Source organism: Natrix helvetica (assembly GCF_964273705.1).
Source record: "Natrix helvetica genome assembly, chromosome: 1".
Lineage (NCBI taxonomy): Eukaryota > Metazoa > Chordata > Lepidosauria > Squamata > Natricidae > Natrix > Natrix helvetica.
The window spans coordinates 150,185,063-150,207,787 of NC_138548.1; the positions used below are offsets into that span (position 1 = coordinate 150,185,063).

Sequence of the window (22,725 nt, forward strand, 5' to 3'; positions counted from 1 at the left end):
TCCCCAAGGCACATGAAAAACTTTGCTTTGTGCCAAAAGAAGCGATTTGAATCCCAGCCTTCATTAGAAGTGCGTCCATAGTTTTATCTCCTGGGTGTAACCCTTGTACCTGGGTATGTAATTAGTGTTCAGTCTTTGTGAAACAGCACCATGATGATCCTCATCATGTCAGATCAAAGGAACAATTCAATGCAGCCTGTTGACTAAGCAAAAAACACAGAACCAAATAAACAAACCAAGAGAGAAATGCCAACTAAAGTGCAGGCATGTAGTAAGTGCCCCAGAAATGGTTTTATTGAGTCTTGGCTGGACTGAATCTTGAATAAATGCTAAGTATTTGTTTAAATCAGATTGTAGTACCCTATCAAATATTTGATTTGATTATATGCCATCACATTGGTGTTGACTCCTAGCAAGCACCAAAATACACAACCTCTGGAATTATTTCTCCTTCACTTCAAGTCTTCCAACAAGGCACCCTTTGCTGCTGTAATCAAATCCTTCCACCTTGCTGTTGATCATCATCTTATTTTTTTCTTATACTTTCCCAGCATTATGGACTTCTCAAGGGAATTGAGTCATCCTAACCAAATACGATAATTTCATCCTGGTCATCTGTGCCTCAAGTGAAAAGTCTGGACTGATTTGTTTTGTTCATTTGTTTGCTTTCTTAGCTATCCACGGTATTCTGATTTGTTTTCTTCATCACAAGTTCAAAAACATCAATAGTCTTTCTATCTTGCTTCCTCAGCTTTCATTTCAGTAGAGGAAAACAACTGCCTACATTCTTGATTATGGGTACATCTTGGCATCTGAATATCTTTTCCAAGATCTTCATGGCTATTCTACCAAGTGCTAGTCTGTAGGATATTTCTTGGTGACTAGTTTCTTTACTGTTGATAACTGATTTTAAAAAGACAGAAGCTATTTATGATTTTAGTAACTGCATTGCCAATCTGGGTCTGGTTGCTGAACTACTTATCAAACTGTTATTTGGTCTTATTTATATTTAATCCTAGTCTGTGCTCCTTGATTTACATTATTAGAATGTCCATATTACTTGCATTTTTGGCCGTCAAATTAGTGTCATCCACATTCTCTACACTACCTTTATTTCTTCTTCCAATTTTAAAACCACACCAGATTTCTTTCAAAACAATTTCCCTCAATAAATAACCAATACTGTATATAAATTGAATGAATGACAACATATGTAGCTTTCTCTTACAACTTTGCTGACTTCTAGCCAGTTTGGACTATGGCTTTCTGTCCTTTGTGTAGATGTTGCATGAGGACAATGACATGATCCAAGATTCCCATTTCCACCATTTGCCAAGATCAATTGAATCAAAGGCATTTCTGCAATCAATTAAGCATGTACATATTTCTTTTTAGTATTTTTTGGCTTTCTTGATTATCCAGCAAGCATCAAGATTATTTTCTTTTATTCCTTTGCCTTTTCTAAACCAGTTTGAACATCTGGCATCTCCCTTTCCATGGAACCTTCAATCTGTATCAGTTGATCCTGAGCATTATTTTACTAGCATGTGAAATTAAACCTTTGCAGAGTTCACATCTTTGCACAACCATAATTACTTTTAATTGTAATTTTAATTATGTAGTTATTAGCAATACTATCATGTGGGTTAGGGTTATCAAAGGAATTAGCATATATTTAACAGGGTCTGGCCTGACATATTTTAAATTTGATTTATAGGCTGCTTTTTCTCTTCAAGGTGACTGATAAAAAACAAAGCACAGTTTAAAATGAGAGTCAGTTAGGTCTAGTGGTAAAGATAACAAGCTAGAAACCAAACAAATTCTAGTCCTTGTTTAATCATGAAAGCCCACTGGAGGACTTTGGGCCAATCATTTTTTCTCAGGTCAAGTCACCTCACCGGGTTGTTGTGGGACAAATAGGAGGAGGAATGTGTGTTGGATATGTCTGCCACTTTGAGTCATTTATAAAAAATTAATAAAGTTGGAGTAATTTTTTGGAAAAAAAGTATAAAATAGCTGCAAAAATAATGAAAGATAGGCTTCTACGGATTTTACAAATTTTGAGAAAATGGAGGCCAAATAAACGTAGTAAGATTTAATCATATTATTGTACCATATTTAAGTCTGGTCTACATTTTGGCAGGTATTTGTTTCAATACATTACCAGAATAATACTTTCTCCTGAGGTTTTCCTAGCACTGCACTCTTTTGGACAGAAAGTTCTGATGTTATTCCTGGAATCTGTTGGAGCCACTCTCCCCTCTTAGGAGTCACAGCCTCAAGTGGGATCACCACTAGATCCACTTTGGCCATGGCTTTCCATATCGCTTCTAATTCCTCCTTCAGGTCCTGGTGTGTTTCCAACTTTCTATACTCCTCCTTCCTGACGTTGCTGTGCCGTTGAGATCTATCACCACTGCTATTTTCTGACCCTTGTCTACTACCATAAGGTCTGGTGGATTGGCCGGTACCTGCCTCTCCATCTGGATCTGGAAGTCCCAAAGGATTTCATCCCTCTTGTTCTGCACGACCTTCTGTGAGATCTGATACGGGAAGGTTTTAGCCCATACTCCATGTAGATATTTGTACACACAATGCCAATCACTTGGTTGTGCAATATATGCTGTTCCTGCTTGCATTGTACATCCTGCCACTATGTGTTGAACAGTCTGAGGCCTATCTGAACAGTCTGCAGTGTGTGTGTGTGTGTGATATATATTCTGGTGCAGCTTTTCATTTTAAAGTTATTTATAACTATAAATGTCTAGATCTTGTCATTATTAAATTTTAAAAAGATTGGGGTGGCTACTTATTTGGCAGTTTGCAATTCCTCTGAAAGAATTGGTTTGTGTCTGGCTTCCCTGATATATGTTACTGTTCATCTGATTGTACACAAACTGAAATGTATCATAATTTGTGCAAAACCTCAGTGATAACATTTTGACAGAGATACATTAGTTCTCAGATTTCGGGAAGCACTGCAATTTTAATGCAACTGTTATGTTTTTCTATAGGAAATCAGGACATTTCATTTAATGATTGGTTCCATCTGATATATGATTATAAACAGGGCAATGTCTTTTAAACAAGGCAAAATACAAATATGTTGCTTAAAGATGGTTTAGTCTCTTTGTATGGAAAATATTAAACATAATTTGACACTCATAAAATAAGGAGAATCTAGTAATCAGATGGCAAAGGGAAGCATAAAGAGATTTGATAAGGAGATTTGGTATAGTAATAACACAGAATAATCCAAAGATAATTAACATTATAAATTCATCCAGATCGCTTTTCAACATCACATGGATTGAAATGTTCCACGATCATTTTAATTGCATTGCTCTCAATTTCAGGGACCTAAAACATTGCTAATCAAGCAAATTGTCTACTATTGTTACACAAGGAATACAAAATGAGTGTAGGTAAGCAATTTCTGTTAATTCCTGTTTCTCCTTTCCTTGATCTTTCTAGGTTCACATCTGTCTGAGAAGAATTTAACACCTGCATGTTACTTTGCTCTTTGACCATAAATCCATGAATGAAACTTTATACAAAAGAGGTGCAAAAATGTCACCTAAAGGAGTGCGTATAGCCTACCAGTATTCCTTCAGCAGCCTCCAGAATAGGTAGTATTAAAAACAGTTCAACCTCCCTTTTGGGAAGATTTTGTTGGTATTTAAGGAGCAAAACAAATTCCTTAAACATTGCAGATAGTCTAGGTCAGGGGTGTCAAACTCACAGCCCCCGGGTTGGATGCATCATGTGCTGGCCCCGTTCCCTTAGCAAAGAGGGAAAAAGTCCTGATATGTCATGTGATGCCGCCGTGATGCCGTGAGTTTGACACCCCTGGTCTAGGTGCTCTTCTTCCCCGTAAAGCCCTTTGCAGCCCCACAAAATTCAATCACAGCTCTGCCCATTTACATATTGTGGCCCTCAACATGCCATAGAACATATGCTGTATCCTTCATGCCAACATAACTTTCACATATTTGCCCTATCAGCTTCTTGGAATACATTTATTATTTGTAAACAAACTTGGATAAGGTGAAAATGTGTACAGATTGTGAGAGTAGTTACAAAGATTTTGGGTTTGACCTATCTCAAGGGCAACGGCCAAATAATCTCAACACGACATCGGAAAGTCCAAGTTTCTGCTCTTCCTCCTTCCATAAAATATCTCTAATAGAGGTAGTCCTCAATTTATGACCAGAACTTCTATTGCCTAGCAAGAGTTCTTCTTTAGTAAGTTGCTCCTGATTTTAAACACTTTTTTTGCCATAGTTGTTAATTAAATCACTGCATTATTAAGGGAATCATATTCTTGTTAAGTGAATCTAAGTTTCCCCATTAACTTTGCTTGTGGGAAGCCGGCTGGGAAGTTTGCAAATGATGATCACATCATCCCAGAGGCTGCAGCTGTTGCAAATATATGCTGATTGCCAAATGCCTAAATTTTGATCATGTGATCCTGAGGGTGCTGTGACAGTCATTTATGCATGGACTTTTAGTCACTTTTTTTTCAGCACCATTGCAATTTTGAATTGTTGCTAAACAAATGGTGGTAAGTTGAGGACCAGCTGTATACTCAATCATTAAAAGACTATGTGGCACACCTGTCATTTCCAACCAGCCAGGCATAATGTTAGGGTCCAGGGTTGTAGATTCACAAGAGAGGGAGCAGAGAGAGAAAAATCAAAGGATTTTTTTTAAATGCCATCAAGGGATCCTGCATACAATGATAGAGTCTTCCTGGTATGTTACATGGAGTGTATACTGCACCATGCATCTCAAAATATTATGAAGATTATTCTCTTCTTTTTGCCAAAAAAGAACCTCTTTCAAAATAACCAATCCTGAAGAAACTTCACTTAGACTCAAAAGTAATAGAAACTAGAGGATCACTGTTAATAACCAAATTCTTGAATAAGAATGGTTACTAACAGCTTAGGCACTTTGGGATACTGTTAAAGGAGTTTATTTGCAGCTCAGGGTTGAAATGAGGAGTCCTTGGTGGTTGGTCTCTGAGTTTGGTTGTTTTACTGCTGATGGTTTCATTCATTTCATCATCACACTAGCACTGATGATATTACCTAGTTTCGGTAATGAAATGTCTGCAAGAAAACAACCAAGCTCAGAGAGCACCAAGGACCCCTCATTTTTTGGGGTACAATTCATTTTTTGGAGCTTTGTACCTGTTTTTGGTACAGAACTGCCTTGATAACCCTTTGAGATGACCTTTGCTAAAATTATATCAGGTTAAGATAAAGGTAAAAGTTCCCCTTGCACATTTGTGCTAGTCGTTCCCGACTCTAGGGGGCGGTGCTCATCTCCGTTTCAAAGCCGAAGAGCCAGCACTGTCCAAAGACATCTCTGTGGTAATGTGGCCTGCATGACTAAACACCGAAGGTGCATAGAATGCTGTTATCTTCCCACCAAAGGTGGTTCCTATTTTTCTATTTGCATTTTTACATGCTTTCGAACTGCTAAGTTGGCAGAAGCTGGGACAAGTAATGGAAGCTCACTCCATTATTCAGCGCTAGGGATTTGAACCGCTGAACTGCCGACCTTTCTGTTCAACAAGCTCAGCGTCTTAGCCACTGAGCCTCTGCGTCCCTATAGAGTGGCCATACAAATTTAATAAATAAATTAAAAACTATTCTGTAAAGTCGCACGGAACACTCAAAAGTGGTTCCTATTTTTCTATTTACATTTTTACATGCTTTCGAACTGCTAGGTTAGCAGAAGCTGGGACAAGTAACGGGAGCTCACTCCATTGCGTGGCGCTAGGGATTCGAACCGCCAAACTGTGATCTTTCTGATCGACAAGCTCAGCATCTTAGCCACTGAGCCATCGCGTCCTTTCCTATATCAAGTTACTAAATATGTTTTTAAATTGCACTCCCTTTCTTTTTCCTTTGCTAAAAGAGAAAAAAAGAGTGGACTTTAAAAAAAAATTCTTTTAGACTTTAGTAACTTTTGATATAATGAGACCCTTTTGGTCTGGTTGTCTCAGTTGAGGTCATAGTTCTACTGTGTATTTTCCCAGAACACTTCAATCTCTTTGACGGTTCTCCTTGAGGCATGGCAACAAAACAAAGTTAAACAGAGATGCCTTCAAGGCATCTCAATGGTGGGGCACCATTTATGATGGATATCCTCAGGCAAACATTCCTCTTGCCCACGCAGCTGCATTTATGATTATAAATAAAATAATGCTTTTTTTCCAGGCATTTTAATATAGTTCGTGATCTTTACCATTGTACTCCCTATATTTTTTAAAACTCTTTAGATATTTTTGTAATCCATTCACAAAAAAATATTTTTTGGACAAAAGAACAGCATAATAAATCAATAATTATTTAACAAAGCTTCCCAACTCAATTTCCCTATTCATTTGTAATTTGAATTTTCATGGGCAACTACACCATATGTGTTTTGTGTGCATTTTGTTATCTATGCATGTGCAACATATAGTAGTATGGTGCTTTATAAATTAATCCTACAGCAGAACACAAATATGCAGTTCTCATCTAGCATATCCCTCTGCTTTGAGAATCTTCCTTTTTTCTCCTAATAATTAAGACTCTGTTATATTTATGTGTATTTTGTACATTGATCCTAGTCCAGTTAGAAAAAAAACATATGATACAGTAATGGAAAATCTGGAGTTGCTTTCATTATCATTTCTATGTACAGGTAATCCTTGACCTACACCTGTTCAGTTGGTGATCATTCTAAGTTACGATGGCAGCAGAGGTGGTATTCAACCAGTTCTGACCGGTTCTGGCGAACTGGTAGCAGAAATGTTGAGTAGTTCAGAGAACCGGCAAATATCCCCTCAGGCTGGTTCCGCCCCCATCTATTTGTTGCCTCCCAAGTCCCAGCTGATTGGCTGGGTCTTCTGTTGCCCTGCACAGGAGAATGGAGCTGGAAAGAAGGTTAGTGGGGTGGGGAGGGAATGGGGTTTTTGCAACATCCTTCCCCTGCCATGCCTACAAAGCCACGCCCACAGATCCAGTAGTAAAAAAAAAATTGAATACCACCACTGGATGGCACTAAACAAATGGTGGTTACAACTGGTTGTCAGAGTTCTAGCTGTCCCAACACCCCCCACAGTCAGGGCTCATCATTAGCAACCTTCCCTGCCTGATCTCCACAAAGTCAGTGGAGAAGTTAACAGGGAAGGGTTGCAAGTTCCTGGGGCCAGTCTCCTCCATCCACACACCTTCCCCAATCCTTCTGCACTCATGCAATGTGTTCGCCATATTGCACTTCCTTGCATTTTCACACCCTTCTGTACCTCCTTGCATCTTCCCTGACCTACACCATACCTCTTGAACCCTCACTGACGTGCACAGTAACTCTCACACGTGCCCTTGCGTATCCTGCCTGATTGTCCCTGGTCCATGGGGGCACCTCTGACACATCCTTTTCACACCCTTTGCCATATTTCACTTTTTAATTAAACCATCTTTTAATAAAAATTTTCCCTTCTCTTTGACAATGTATCACCATTATCATTAGTTTTGTGCTTTGCTCTTTTATCTTTTTGTTACTAATTAAAAAAAGAATGAAAATCCTTTCCTTCATACCCTCTTTTACTTATGCGATACCTTTTGCACACTTTCCCCAATTCACATGGTATCTCACCACATCCTCCTTCACATCTCTGCACACCCTTGTGCACCCTCCCCAACCTGCCCAGCACCTATTGCACATACTTTTATACCCTTTTGGACCTGCGTGACACATATACCAACCCTGTGCGGTACCTTTCACACACTTCTTGTATCCTTAAACAACCTCCCCAATCCAGATTCTTGTGCACCCTCCCTGATCTGCCCAATGTCTCTCATATACCCCCTCACACTCTTGCATATCTCCCCAACCCTCTCTCAGCCCTTGTATACATCCCCATATTGAACTTCTTGCACACCTTCCCTTACCCTCCTCCACATACTTTCCCCCCCACCGCCCTTTCGGGGAGCCTGCAGTCTGCCACTTGCAATGTCCTGCCAGCTTGCCCCTTGATTTCAGTTGCAGGAAACTACAGACAATCACCTAACGACCATGAGGTTCAGTTAACAATGGCACAATTGCTGTTGAAAGGCAAGAACTACATACAATGCAAAGCTACTTATTTATGAATATATTTTTTTAAAAAACAGAGGTAGTCCTTGCTTAGCAGCCTTAATTGGGTTCAACAACTTTGTTGACAGGTGCTGTGGTTGCCAAGTAGAAAATTATGTGACTCCAGTGGGATTATGACTGTCAGGATTCCAAATAGCATCCAAAAGTAAATCAAAGGCAAAGTATTGCTCAAAGTTCCAATTTATTAAGAGAGCCATATTGGCATATCTGGGAAAACCCAAATCTGAAAGTTTTCCGGTTTTCCCCACCCAGTTGAAAATTCAAGATCTTGACCCCACACCCACAAGTCCATCACATGGTCCAATCTCCCTCTGTCATGCTGGCAGTTCCACCCATCCAGTTCCAGTTAGGTGCAGAGGTATGAAGACAAAGGATGACCTTGGCTTTCTAGAAAGAATTTTGTTATGGCTACATCGCATCTCACTCCTACAATCCCCTCTCCCATTTTCCCACAATAGAAAATGCATAGTAGAATAATAGAAAGTGTGGCAGGCCAAAGATCCAAAAGAAAAGATGGCTGCAGACCTGACAATGACATCACTTCCCCTTTGGTTGCTAAGCGAGTCAACATGGACATTAAGCGATTCATATGATTGTCCTTTCACATTCTCCACGAATTCTGCTTGCTGCAAGCCAGTTGCAAAGTGCCTAAATGTTGATCGTATGTCTGCAGGATGCTGCCACAGTCGTAAATGTGAGGATTGGTCACAGGGTTGGGTTTTTTCACATTGCAATTTTGAACTGTCGCTAAATGAGTCAGTCAGTACCTGTGAGTTTTAACACACTGACGCAGCTTTCTGTTTGGGATCTGTGTGTTTTCTTAGAAATGCCATTCCTGAAATCTATATTCAACTTCTAGAATTAGTTCACATGACATCACACATCACATTCTGCTATTCAGGCTTGCAAAATCTTGCCTGTGTGTACACTGTACAAGACCCTTTGTCATAGAAATGGCTGTTTTCTATTAAGTTAGGTGTTAGACTTGATCAGAAAACATTTGACACTCTTGGTAAAACCTTTTGTAAACTCTTCCAGGATGGATGGACAGAAACAAATATTTAACCACCTGATGGATAACAAAGAGATCTTCTCTGTTTAATTTGCTCTCATACCTCCTAAGCAATTCATAGATTTGCATCTGAATAAGAAGTGGGTCGCTGTACTGCAAAAGGGAAAGTTTCCAGGTGTTAGTGTGGCTGCAACACTTTTCTGAGTGGCCACCTAAGCAGGTTCATTTGGGAAACTTTATTTTAAAGGATCTGCTTTATGTACTTGTAGCCAATTGATGCTCATAACTCCAGATATAACATGCTTACAGCATGGAAGAATTAGCCCCTCTATGCTATGGTCTTTGCCCATCTAACTTTCATTGGGTAAACAGAGGCTTCTTCTTCCACCTGCAAGGCCTGAACCAGCTGAAACTGGCACGGTCCCTCCGTATCCACACCATTTTATGGAGCTTGCAGAGAAGTCTTTGCAAGTCGAAACTTTGGGTGCTCCAGAGAAAATTGTGCAAAGATAATTTTGCAAGTGTTTCCTCTAAAGCTCTGGGACAGGTAGATTTCCCATTGGAGAAAAACTCCCACCTTGTTTTGTTTCCTGGCTACTTTACTCAGGGTTCTCTCCTCTTTCCCAAAACTAACATACCATTTTATCACAATTCTCTCTTTTTTAAAAAAAATAAAATACCTGAGTTGGAGATTGAAGTGTTCTCTGTGTGCTGCACATGAGTTCTCCTGCATCTGACCTGAAGATCTGGAGAACAGATTTTATAGCAAAAAGGAGATTTAGTGTCTGAACCTACATTATTGGGATGGGTAAAGCCAACACCTATTAAAATATAGTCAAGTAGAGGAATAGAATCAGAGCATGTACTAGGTGCTCGTATGCCTGGAAGAAGAAAGAAGGAAGTGACTTGTTGTATGTGTGTGTTTCTGAAATAGCACTGAATCCTGGCAACTCCTGGAACAAATCCCCGCAGTTTTCTTGGCAACATTTCAGACGTAGTTTGCCATTACCTGCTACATAGGGCTGAAAGAGGATGACTGGCCTAAGGTCACTCAGCTGTCTTTGTGGCTAAGGAGAAACTAGAATTTCTACTAGATTCTACGCTGCTATCACTATGCCAAACTAGCTTTCTTGATTTGTGATCAGTAATTATTTAAGACAATGACCAAGCAACGTAATAGACAAAGAGGAAACAGTACATCTTTAACTCTTTCTGTACATCCTTCTGTTCCCTTGCAGTCATGAAGTCACGAGGCATTAGAGACAGTGCCATTGGGTTCATTCCTGAAACAATCCAGTTGGAAGGATGACTTTGCCACTACTTAGTAGAGACAGCAGTTTATTTATCGACCAGTCCCATCATCCCTAGTTTAGAAACACAGCAAGAGAAAATCTAGAATTCAGAACATTGGTCAGCTGTAGAAAGCAATGGCCTGTCCAGGGAATTCATTCAATAGAAAAACTTAGACAGGATAGTGGAAATGCATATATACGGAGGACGTGTAGGTAAAATATTGATTGTGTGAAAGCGTCTAGGAATCTCAAGCTCAGAACTTGAACAAAAGAAAAGTTGATAGTCTAAGTGAAGAATTTTTCATTAGAACAAAAATTTAAAAAAAATTCTCAGATTTATTTTGATATACATAGGAGGAAATACTTTTTCTGGGCTAATGCATGCTGTTATCTTTTCAAATCACACCATTCTTATTTGCTATAAGTTAAACTGATAGGGAGTAAAGCCCTTGAAGCTTTTCCCCATCAACCTGGTAGTCCCATGAGAAACCTGGCAAGATGGGTGTGTGGTGTCAAGTGATGTTACTATTTTGAGTTTTTATGTTTTGTTCTGTTTCATTTTTCTATGTATGTGTTATATGATTTGTATTGTTTTGATACATTATTTGCCACCCAGATTCTGGTGGCTATATACATTTTTTAGCTAGCTAACTAGCCAAATAAATGCCATCCTTGTCTTATTTTCTTCCCAATGCTGAGCCGTTGTATTTCCTGAAGGTCAGTTCTCACAGTTCTTACTAACTTAAAGTAAGGGTGTCAGATCTGGATGGGAAAAATCCAAGTGATCATTAGATAGCAGCAAGGAGCAAATGTTTCTTAGAACCTCTTTGCTTCTACCTAGCATTTGTTTGGAGGTTTGCAGGCCAGATCTAGCTAGCATTCATATTCTGGCATGATTTAACATTCACGTTCTGGCATGATTTATACTACGGGAGTCAAACTCAAAATCCAGGGGCCGGATCTGGCCCACGGGGTGCTTAGATCAGGCCCATGGGACTGCCCTGGAAACAGAAAGGAGCCCATGGTGCCTCTGCCAGAAAAAAAAACAGAACTTTTGTTCTGTGGATGGAGCAAAAAGCTCCATTTTTGTTGGCAGAGGGTTATAGGACATCATCGCAGCTGAAAATGGAACTCACAAGGGCCACGGACAGCTGTTTGTGTTGACAGAGGGTTGCAGGAAGCCATCTCAGGCTAAAATGTAGCTCGGGAGCCCATGTTTGCTGGCAGAGCACTTGGGCCACCAGAGACGCCCCTGACATGAGTGATGTCAAGCCGGTCATGCCCACCTTAACCAGGCCTCCTGAGGTCAAGCACAATCCTGATGTGGCCCTCAATGAAATCGAGTTTGACACCCCTAATTTATACAATTAAAGATCTTGCTGTAGTCCATAAAGTAAAGTAAAACCTTTTTTTACATCCTCCTGCTCTATTTTACATTACTGAACTGATTTGGTTTCCCTCTGCCTTTTATAGAGCATTTCTCTTTCTATATGTGATGTTTGTCTTTGTATGAACACAAAAATCATTTACTTGTATGAGTAGTACAGTGCTTCAATAATTTGCATATTTTTGCCATTTCAGTATAGGTATTCAAGAAAAGAGAAGAGACTCTTTAGCTCAGGGTTAAACTGTGAAGTCCATGGTGTTCTCTGACCTATTGCTATCTTTTGACAAGCAAAATAATGGGAAGTGAACTTCATTTAACATGTGTGTTACTAACTTAACAACTTAAATGATTGACTTAACTGTGCAAAAGGTCATAAAATGGGGCAAAACTCACTTAACAACTGTCTTGCTTATCAACAGAAATTTTGGACTCAATTGTGGTTGTGTAAATCAAGGGCTACTTGTATACCAATCTTTTCCAATCTCTTGGTTAAAAAGTCTTGTTATTGTATATATTGGCTAAGAATTATTAGCATTTTATCTCTCTCTTCTGCAATCTAGTGTTCATATATGCTTAGTACTTTAATAGTTGACAACTGGCTTATTGTCTTAGCAGAGTCTGTTCCCGAATGTATTTTTTCTATATGGATGTTTCTTTCATTCCAGGATGTCATTTTTACTAGAATTCAGTGTTGTTTTTCCTTCCCCTCTTAATCTTATTTTCCTCCATCAGAACTCTTTCAGAAGAGTTGACAAATCCTATTTCAGATGTAAATTTTCCTTTGATTGCTATGGTCTTAAAAAAGATCCTTCAGTTTCCTCTTCTGATAGCCTTCTTGTCCTTTTTTGCTTGATATTGAAATCACCATTCAGCTGTCATTCATTCTAGTTGCTGAAGGCTTTCTTCTTCCATCTTTTCCTAATTATCATGACAGCTTGTACTGAAAGCCAGCTAGGTAATTTCTTCCATGGAATGTATTTATTGTATCATTAATTCACTTTGGAGCCACCTGACTCCATAACAATTCTCAGCAACTCACAGTTAAAGTTTTAAAAGAAATGTTAAAAGAAAACATTTATTTACTTTTCACATCTGCCCATCTCCTTCAGAGAGAGACTCTGGGCACTGTACAGTGAAATGGTGAAGTATAAGAATAGCTTATAAAAATTATTATTTTTTTAAATGTAGAAGGAGACAAGGTTGATTAAATCCTGTTAAAATAGTTTAAAAGGTGAGGGAGGGCTCTCAGTGCTCAAAGCAGCCTCATGCCTGTGTTCCTTTGGGTCCTTAAATTTCTTGTGTGTCCAATCTCACTTGGTCAATAAAGTTATTCTGTTCCCATTCCCTATTCTATTCTATTCTATTCTATTCTATTCTATTCTATTCTATTCTATTCTATTCTATTCCATTCCATTCCATTCTATTCCATTCCATTCCATTCCATTCCATTCCCATTTTATTCTAAAATGAGGCAGCAAAGCTATGTTTTAACTCACGTTCAGAAGGCCAGGATAGTGCATATAAAGTGGATGTAGAAGCTCTGCACACCCCTATTAAAATGCTAGGTTTTTGAGATGTAAAAAAATCTGACCAAAATAAATCACTTCAGAATTTTCTTCATCTTTAATATAGCATATATAATCTGTACAATTCAACTGAAAAACAAACTGAAATCTTTTAGGGGGGGAAATAACAATAAAAAAACTAGGATAATGGAGTTGCGTAAGTATACACACCCTTAAACTAATACTTTATTGAATTACCTTTTGATGTTATGACAGCATTCAGTCTTTTGGAGTAGAAGCCTATTAGCACGGCACATCTTGCCTTGGGAATTTTTGCCTAATCTTCCTTGCAAAAGTGCTCCGAATCTGGGCATCTCGTATTCACAGCCTCTTCAGGTCAGCCCATGGATTTTCAATTGGATTCAGTCCAGACTCTGTCTGGGCCATTTCAAAACTTCTAGTGAAGCAATTTCTTTTGTTGATTTGGAGGTATGCTTTGAGTTGTGTTGAAAGGTGAAAATCCCTCTTCATTGTCAGCATTTTAGCAGAGGCCTGAAAGGTTTTTTTTGCCAAAATTGACTGATATTTGGAACTGTTCATCATCTCCCCACTTTTACTAAAGCCTCAGTTCCAGTTGAAGAGCCCCAAAGTGTAATGCAATGCACCACTATGCTTCACTGTAGCAGGGGTGGTTCCTGCCAGTTCTAACCTCTTCTATAGAAGAGGTTCCACAAATCTACAGTGCCGTTTAGAACCGGTTCCAGCTCCCTTCCCCTGCCCGTCTGCACATCATCAAGATGAAGAGCAAGAGGAGGAATTCTGGGAGTTGAAGTCCACAAGTCTTAAAGCTGTCAAGTTTGAACACCCCTGGGGTTTTTTTTCTAAAGGGTTAGGAGTGCGAAGGTCTTGTAACTTGACAGCTTTAAGACTTGTGTGCTTCAAATGCCAGAGTTTCTGAGCCAACATTTTGGTTGCTAAGCAGGAATGTTGAGTTTCACCACATTTTACAAGTTGGCCACGCCCACCCAGTCACATGGCTGGCAAGCCACTCCCACCCAGTTACATGGCCAGCAAGCCACTCCCACAAAGCAGGCGACACCTACAGAAGAGGTTCTAAAAAATTTGAAACCCACCACTGCATTGTAGATATGGTATACTTTGGGTGATGTGCCGTGGGGTTTTGCGCCAAAGATACTTTTTGGAATTATGACATTGTTTCTAACGTGAACAGGGTGGACTATATTAAAGATACATTGATTTTACTGTACAGTTTACTGTATTCTGATTGGATGGTCTTCAGATGAAATCTTTGTGGCACACCACTTGTTTCATTTTCTAAGGGCTTCCAGATGTGAGTTACAAACAACTGAATCATTACTAAATAGAAAGAAAAAGATGCAGAACACTAACTCTTTGCTTTCATCTAGTGAGCATCATATCAGAAATCCACATCTGGCAATTCCATTCTAACTAACTCATATATTTGCTTCAGCCTGGCAATGTTTTGACTGATTAGATTATACTTCTTTCTCTTTTGTGTTTCCTATAATGTAATTGATTTTATTTCAATGTTCTTCATCCAGGGACTTTCAGGTCTCAGTTGATGTTGCTTAAAACGAAGCTGATTTGGATAATGTACAAAGAACAAAGAATACTCTTAGGAAAAATCTATTAATATGTCTCTTGCAGGTTCAGTTAGTACTATATTTCAAATATTGCAATTAGCACCTTTTACAATTTGCTATATAATCCTTGGTGTTTTTCATATTTGTGTCTGCAATAAGGGTGCATACTTATCTCCACTAATTCTAAACATTAATTCTAACAGATGTTATTATATTCATTGGTTCATAGCTGAGATCTTACTTAGCGTGGTTCCTTTTGAATATTACATTTCATAGCCTCTCGCACTTGGAGTACTATATCACATACAGTAATTGTCTGAATAAGGTGGACTATTTTAATCCATTAAAGTTCACCTGTTTCTGAAACAGGACATTTAGCACATTTCATTTCCACACGCTGCATTTCTTCTTTGATTTTAAGTTTTTCTTTTGCCAGTCTTCTGGTATACCATATTCCAATTGTACAAGGACTTTGCGAAATGAGAAACTACTTTTTCATTTTTTTTATCGGGGCCAGACTGACCAGATCAGCCATATCACTACCTCAGATCTACTTGCAAAAGTTCAACACCCTTCCCTGATTGTTAAAGGAATGGCTTCCATTCTGGTGGCCTCATCATTGGGATCTAAACTAATCTAAACGTCATTCATAATCATTCGTTCATTTATTTTATAAGGCTGCCCAGCTTCAACAATGTGACCGAGAGCAGTGTATAGCATGAAAGCAAACAATAAATCTGCAAAAAAAACACCTATGTACATTAGACTGTGTGCAATATGTAAATATAAAATACAAAACACCAGCAGTGAACAACCACCATAACAAAACCAAGAGGGAATCCTACTCCTAACTGGCCCTTAATGATTAGGCAGTGATGTCCAACCTCAGTAACTTTTAAGACTTGTAGGCTTCAATTCCCAGAATTCCTCAACCACCCAGGCTGGCTTGGAACTTCTGGGAGTTGAAGTCCACAACTCTTAAGGCTGTCAAGGTTCGACATTCCTAGAAAGCTAGTAAGTCCAAAGCCAGGACTTACTAGCTTTCATAAAGGCAAGCAGAGTTGAGGCCTGACCTATACAGGTAGTCCTCAACTTACAACAGTTCATTTAGTGACCATTCAAACTTACAACAGCACTGGGAAAAAAAACGACTTATGACCATTTTTTACAGATACAAATTTTGCAGCATCCCCATGGTCATATGATCAAAATACAGATGCTTGGCAACTGGTTCATATTTATGACAGTTGTAGTGTCCCAGGGTCATGTGACTCATGTCTTTCTGACAGGCAAAGTCAATGGGGAAACCAGATTCACTTAACAACTGCACTGATTCACTTGGCAACTGTGGCAAGAAATGTCATAAAATGGGGCAAAACTCACTTAGCAAATGTCTCACTTAACAACAGAAATTTTGGGTGCAATTACGGTCATAAGTTGAGGACTACCTGTAGGGATACAGGGACAGAGTGGGAGAGATAAAGGGCAACCACAGAAAAGACATGCAGATGTTTGGATCATGGTTGCATTATTCCAATTATTTCAAATCTCACTCTTCAAAGTTAGAGTTATATATAAAATATGGTAATTGGTTCCAGCTTGCTGAAAGTAGAATGAAAAATTTAAACATGTTTTTATGTGTTTATTAATAAAATATTACAGTAAAGGATTAAAAAAGAATCTGCTAATAATTTAGATTTATTGTTAACAATGTTGTACTTATAGGTAACAAATAAAAACAAGAGTTTTCTAAATATTATAATACAGGTAGTCCTTTGTTAATGACTGATCTCTTAGCAACTGTTTGAAGTTACAACAGATACCCCCCCCCCAAAAGGTATTTATTATCTATTTCCAGAGGTCTGACAACCACACACCCGCACGCACGCAGACACAAAGCTACATGGTCATAGGACCACATTTCGATTGCTTGGCAACCAAGTTACTTTTATGGCCAGCAATGCAGCATTCTGAGGTCATATATCTGTTTATATGACGTGTTTTGTTGGTTTCCAGCAAAAAAATATTCAAAGTAATGAATGGATTCACTTTATGACTGTGGTGTTCGCTTTACGATGATAGCATTTGCTTTACAACTACAGTGTTCACTTTACAACCTCTGGTTACTGCTATCATGACGTATGATGGAAATTTCAGACTCCATTATCGTCATATGTTCAGGACTATCTGTATTTCATATTGTAGGCTCAGGCATTCCCACATTTTCCCCTGTTTTAGAGTTGCTATAGCCATGTTCATGTTGTACAATTACATCACATTTTTGCTGTAATATAATAACGAGCCCTTTCTTTTTGTGTTCATAAGGAATCTTCCTTCCGTCCATTTTTTATAGGTGAAGAAAACAAGTGCAGATTAATGTACCAATCTCTGAAACCCCAACAGTAACGCCATAACCTCAACTGCATGTGTACTAACCTCATGTAAACTTAATTTGGGTTTGTATTAAGTGAGTCCTGGTATCATTGTACAATTGGCAGTATGTCAAATACCACATTCTTTGGGCCTGCATTAATCATAACCTAGCTGCAATACAAACATGATTTGCCATGTGTTCTTCTAGATTTTATTTTGGAACTTCTACTCTAGTGAGGACGTCACATTCTACTCTAGTGAGCTACCTACCCTCATTGCTATTATGGACTAGTCTTAGGTTCACCCCTCATCTTTGACTTTACCAGCAAGGGATGATACTGCAAGAAGGTCATACTCTTACTAGCTTCCTTAATTTTTTTTTCTTTAACTTTTCAGCTTCCTTGGTTGTTTTGAGTTTTTTTATGACAAGAAACAGGTAATTCTCTACCTCTATCACAGGGTAGAGAAGTTGGGAAGCCAGCAGAAGTTTGCATAAAACAAGGGTGAAGATTTCTGACCATAAGTTGGATATAATTCTTTAGGCATTCATATTTGCCCTGCATAGATCTTTTTGTTCTGAAACCTGTTTTTTCCCCTTAATATCCTTTAGGTAGTAAATTACCATATAATGAGCATGCTATCAAGAGATTTGGAATTGGGGAAGCCTTCTTCCCTCCACAAATTACTCTGAAGCTTCTGTTCTTGAAATGGTATGTAGACTCCAAAACTTAACATGCTAAAAATACTTTATGCAGTTGTTAATTAAAACCTTATCTATCAGGATATTGCTGTACAAGTAATCCTCAAGCTACAACCAGTCCCTTAACAGCTGTACAAAGTTACACCAGCCCCCCCCAAAGCGACATATACCATATATTCCACTGTATAAGGTGACTGGGCGTATAAGACGACCCCCTACTTTCAGGTGCCCGCGAGCCGGCTGAAGGTCTCCTTGCTTGCTGGGCTTTCGTAGTTTGAACTCAGCACCTTCCTCCTCCAGATCGCCAGCCAGACCTTACTAAGCCATCCCAGCGCTCATCCATCCACATGCCCAGGTGGGAAGTGCCAAGGTTATCGATTGAAAGGCCGGCGTCTGCGCTGGTGGCGGCACGGCTTTTTGCTTGGCGGCATTGCTTTTTCTTTTGTTTTTGTTTTTTGGTATGGCCTTTTTATATCCGGCATATAGGACGACCCCCAATTTTTGAAATAATTTTTTGGGGTTAAAAAGTCGTCTTATACGCCGGAAAATACGGTAACACTGTTTCATAGTTTTGGCCACAGCAGTGCCCCAGTAGTCATTCACCCTTACGATTGACTGCAGGGATATCTCAGGGCCTCCCAGCCGTCTCCTTCCAGTACTCCACAGTGCCTGCCCCACCAGTATCTCACAGTGCTTGCATCTGTTCCCCACATGCCCGTCACCAATCCCACTCTTATCTTTTGAAGATCTCTGGACATCATGTTGTGGAAGAAGGACGGGCCACATGCCCATAGGTCACATGTGGCAACCCAGAAGGGATTACAACTTTGACCCGCCCCCTTGGGATTGGGATAAAATGGCAACCACATGACCAGCTGTTCCATTTTGCTGCCTTAATGTGGTCTGCCCAGTACTACAGAAGTTTTTATGCCATTATTCTAAGGGCAAAAATTTAACATAGAAAGAAAATCAGCTGGTTCCTTTTATGTGTGTACAGTTTTTTTTCTTTAACTATTGTTCCATAATATTCTTGTATTGTTATGGACATCATTACCATATCGATATTAAGTGCATAGTCATAAATATATTTAGGTGTGCAGTGAATTTTTGTTTGAAAAAATGTATAAACCTATATTAAAAAGTTTAACAGTATATGTATATGTGACCATTGTATGTGTTTTATATTTCACCATTCATCCTTTATATATTAGGAATATATCCACAGAGGGAGTTACTCTAAGATCTGTACTTTTAGTCAAGATACATTTGTCCCCCAAGCCCTATTAAGTGCACATAACACTTATTAATAAAAGAACAATAAATGCACATATGCTAATGATGCTTTAGGAAGATTTTCCTTCAAATGAAGATCAAGTAGAGAGCTGAGAATTGAATGCTTATTGTGAAAGGATGAGTGACAAGAGCAGAGGAATCTGACACCTTGGTAAAAAAAAACACACACTACCTTTTAGGAAAATAGTGTTATCTAAATTCAACTGCCAACTGAATGTGCTGAGTTTAATCTTTCTGAAGGACACCTGAATTCTACCATTAGTGACAGGTAGAAAGGTCTGTGCTCAGGAAGAAAAATATTGTGAAAATTTCCCCAGGAGAAATCAATAAAGCATGAGCCATGAAACTTCACTGGAAAGAATGAAAGGATTATTTAAAAATAGGTAGAGCTGCTGCTTTTGTTTTGTCTTATGAAGTTCATTGTTGTCACCTCGATTCCAGACATATTTTTTGACATGAACTTTAGGAGTTTGTCTGCCTCTGTATTTCTATGCTGACAGTGATTGATAGTATTCTATTGTTTCAGCCAGGGATTTTTTACAGCTGGAGACGCTAAGGCATTGAACCTGGCTGGGACCTTCTATATGAACTTCAAATCTATATGCAAATATGAGTTTCAATAATATTCCAGATGTGGGTTTCAACAAACATGGATTTCAGCAAAATTAGCAACAATAGCTTTCTCACCTTTAAGCATGCTTAGTATTCTAGCACAGGCTAAGGTTTCTCATATTTTCAATTTGAGAACAAGGTTTTCGTGCTTTTTAGATTGTCTACCATTCTGTTCCTTAATTTAATTTAACTTTCCTACACCAGCTTCCTGAACAGGTCATCTCCAAATGCGCTAGATTGTAACTCCGGCCCAACATTCTTTGCCAACATGTCACTTAACCTGGCTGCAGTGAAGGGAATTGTGATGCAACCAGCCTGGAAGGTGCCAGATAGGAGTTGATTGCTTTTCCTTCCTGGTTTTGGCAGATGAGACAAAAATTGAGTTGGAGTGTAAACACCGTTGCAATATTTCATAACCTTATTATATTGATTGCATGTGCCTAAATATATAGAGTTATCCATGCTGAGACTCTTGCACAGCATTTCTAGTCCCAGTGTGATTTTAATTTACAGATTAGTGTCCTGCATTTTTGTAGGAGAGAATAAATACACTCTCTTATCTTGAGGATTTGAGTGACTTCCACCTCTTTTCTGTACCTAAGAAATCACCCTAAGATTTTTGATTAGAGGCACACTCAACCTAAAGGAGAATTCTATTACTATTTTGTAACAAAAAGGGGGATCACGGAGGGGGAACAACACCCCAAAGGCTTATAGGTAGTTGTGAATTGGCACAGATGAGCCTTTTCCCCCCATCTCCACCCACTAGATTAAAGGAAATTTAGCTATGCACTATGTGTTTAGGGTAATTATTATTTTGGTAATGTGGGGAGTGGTTTTTAACAGTGAAAAACACTGTTGAATATTCTGAATTACTGTACTATTCTGATCTAAACTGGGCTACAGCATAAAATAGTAAACTTCCCCTGTCCCCATGCTGCAGGATCTTTTGACTAAAACTGCTTTACCATTAATTTGGTGTAGGGTGCAAACTTATATGCTTGGTAGCAGTTTTAAAATATTTCTCTGTTTGCTTCTGAAATAGAGAACTTTTTTGGTGCCAGTGTTTTCCTCTTCTTAGATTTATGCTCCTGGCACACGTAAAGATAGTCCTCAATATATGACATAATGGACTTGTGCCTATTACAGTCGTGATTTAAGTCGTGATGATTGAAAAGGGGGTCATTACAGCCTTCTTTGTGGTGGTTGTTAAGTGAATCACCATGATCATTAACTGAATCTGCAGGGGTTAAGTCAGGGATGTCCAAACTTGGGAACTTTAAGACTTGTGGACTTCAACTCCCAGAATTCCCCAGCCAGCATGGCTGGCTGGGGAATTCTGGGAGTTGAGGTCCACAAGTCTTAAAGTTCCCAAGTTTGGACACCCCTGGGTTAAGTGAATCAATTGTTTGCTATGAGCGATTTTGCTGAAAACTGAAAGTGAACACTGGTTTTTCAGTAAAGCTTTGTAAATTAAGGTCACGTGACCATGGAAAGCTGCAAACAGTTGTAAATGTGGGCTGGTTATCAAGTACTTGAAATGGGATCATGTGACCATGGGGGGTGTCACCATTGGAGCTTAGGAACCTGGTAATAAGTACCTTTGGAAGGTCAGCTGTAAATTCAAACAGTTGCTAAGCAACCGGTCGTAAATTGAGATCTGCCTATATAACCCCAAGGTGAGAGGTAGTGATTGATTCAAAGACATTCAGTTTTGCCCTTTATATTATTGGCTTCCTAAAAATGTGGAGATTATTCTCATTTCAAGCCATATTTGTTTAATGAATGCCATTATATGTTGTTTTAATTTTTGCTGGTTTAATATGTATTTTCTGATGTACTTTTATCGATCTGAAACAATATGATGTTATCAGAATCCGCGTTGAGAGAGTTTTATCAGGAGCACCTCAATATTTAAATGCATAGAAATATTTTAATAGAAAAGATTGAAGCGATTAAGTCTAAATGCCCCTTTCCATTTTCAAAAATGAAAGTGAAGTACGGTATATAATTCAATTTTCAGTTCATTGAAACTTAGGGGATTTAGAATGACACGATATAGAAATTCTGACAGTGCAGGTGAAAGTGAGGGTACCTTCAACTTTCTTTATGAAGGTGCCAGGTTGGGTGGCTGATAATTACTATACTGCCAGATAATCAGGGGAAAATGTCAAAAAAAGTCACAAAAATGTCAAAAATGTCAAAAACCTCATCAATTTGACAAAATGAAAGAGTTGGTATGTGGAATTGATACTGACTGCTTGGCAAAATTAGGTGTATGTTTGGACAGGAATTTGATCTAGTTATACAACAGAAGCTTGCAATGCCCTGCCAGCTCATGCAATTGCTAATTTTGTGTTTATTAATTTTTCTGAAATAAAAAGAAGCTTTTACTTTACAGCAATTCTAAGCAAAGCCTATTGTGAATGCTGTTACAAACTCCAAATCACAAAACCCTGCTGAAGGCAGCAGGCCTTCAAACCAAATGCAAACAGCAACTGACTGAAGATAAAATTAGAGAAAGTACCGAGAGACAAATGATTTGCCTCCAAGAATCCTAAAAATATATACCTAAAACTGAAGTACAGTAGTTCCCAACTTATGACCATTTGTTCAGTGACTGTTTGAAGTTATGGCGACACTGAAGAAAGGGACTGAGAGCCAGTCCCCAAAGTTATAGTGATTGCAGCGGCCCATGGTCATTTGATCAAAATTTGGGTACTTGGCTTCCTGCCCACACTTGGGACTTCCTCACCTGCTTATTCCCCCTTC

At 38.8% G+C, this 22,725-nt stretch overlaps 1 protein-coding gene across 2 annotated transcripts in view; it reads left to right on the forward strand.

Annotated features, from left to right (window-relative positions):
• LYPD6B (LY6/PLAUR domain containing 6B) overlaps positions 1 to 22,725 on the forward strand; it is a 101,507-nt gene that overhangs the window by 6,903 nt on the left and 71,879 nt on the right. Inside the window, exon 2 of one of the 2 annotated variants that reach the window (XM_081963040.1) lies at positions 17,959 to 18,062. The exons of the other annotated variant lie outside the window; for it this stretch is intronic. The gene's annotated coding sequence lies outside the window, so the exon portion shown is untranslated. The remainder of the gene's footprint in view (positions 1 to 17,958; positions 18,063 to 22,725) is intronic. 2 annotated transcript variants of the gene reach the window in all.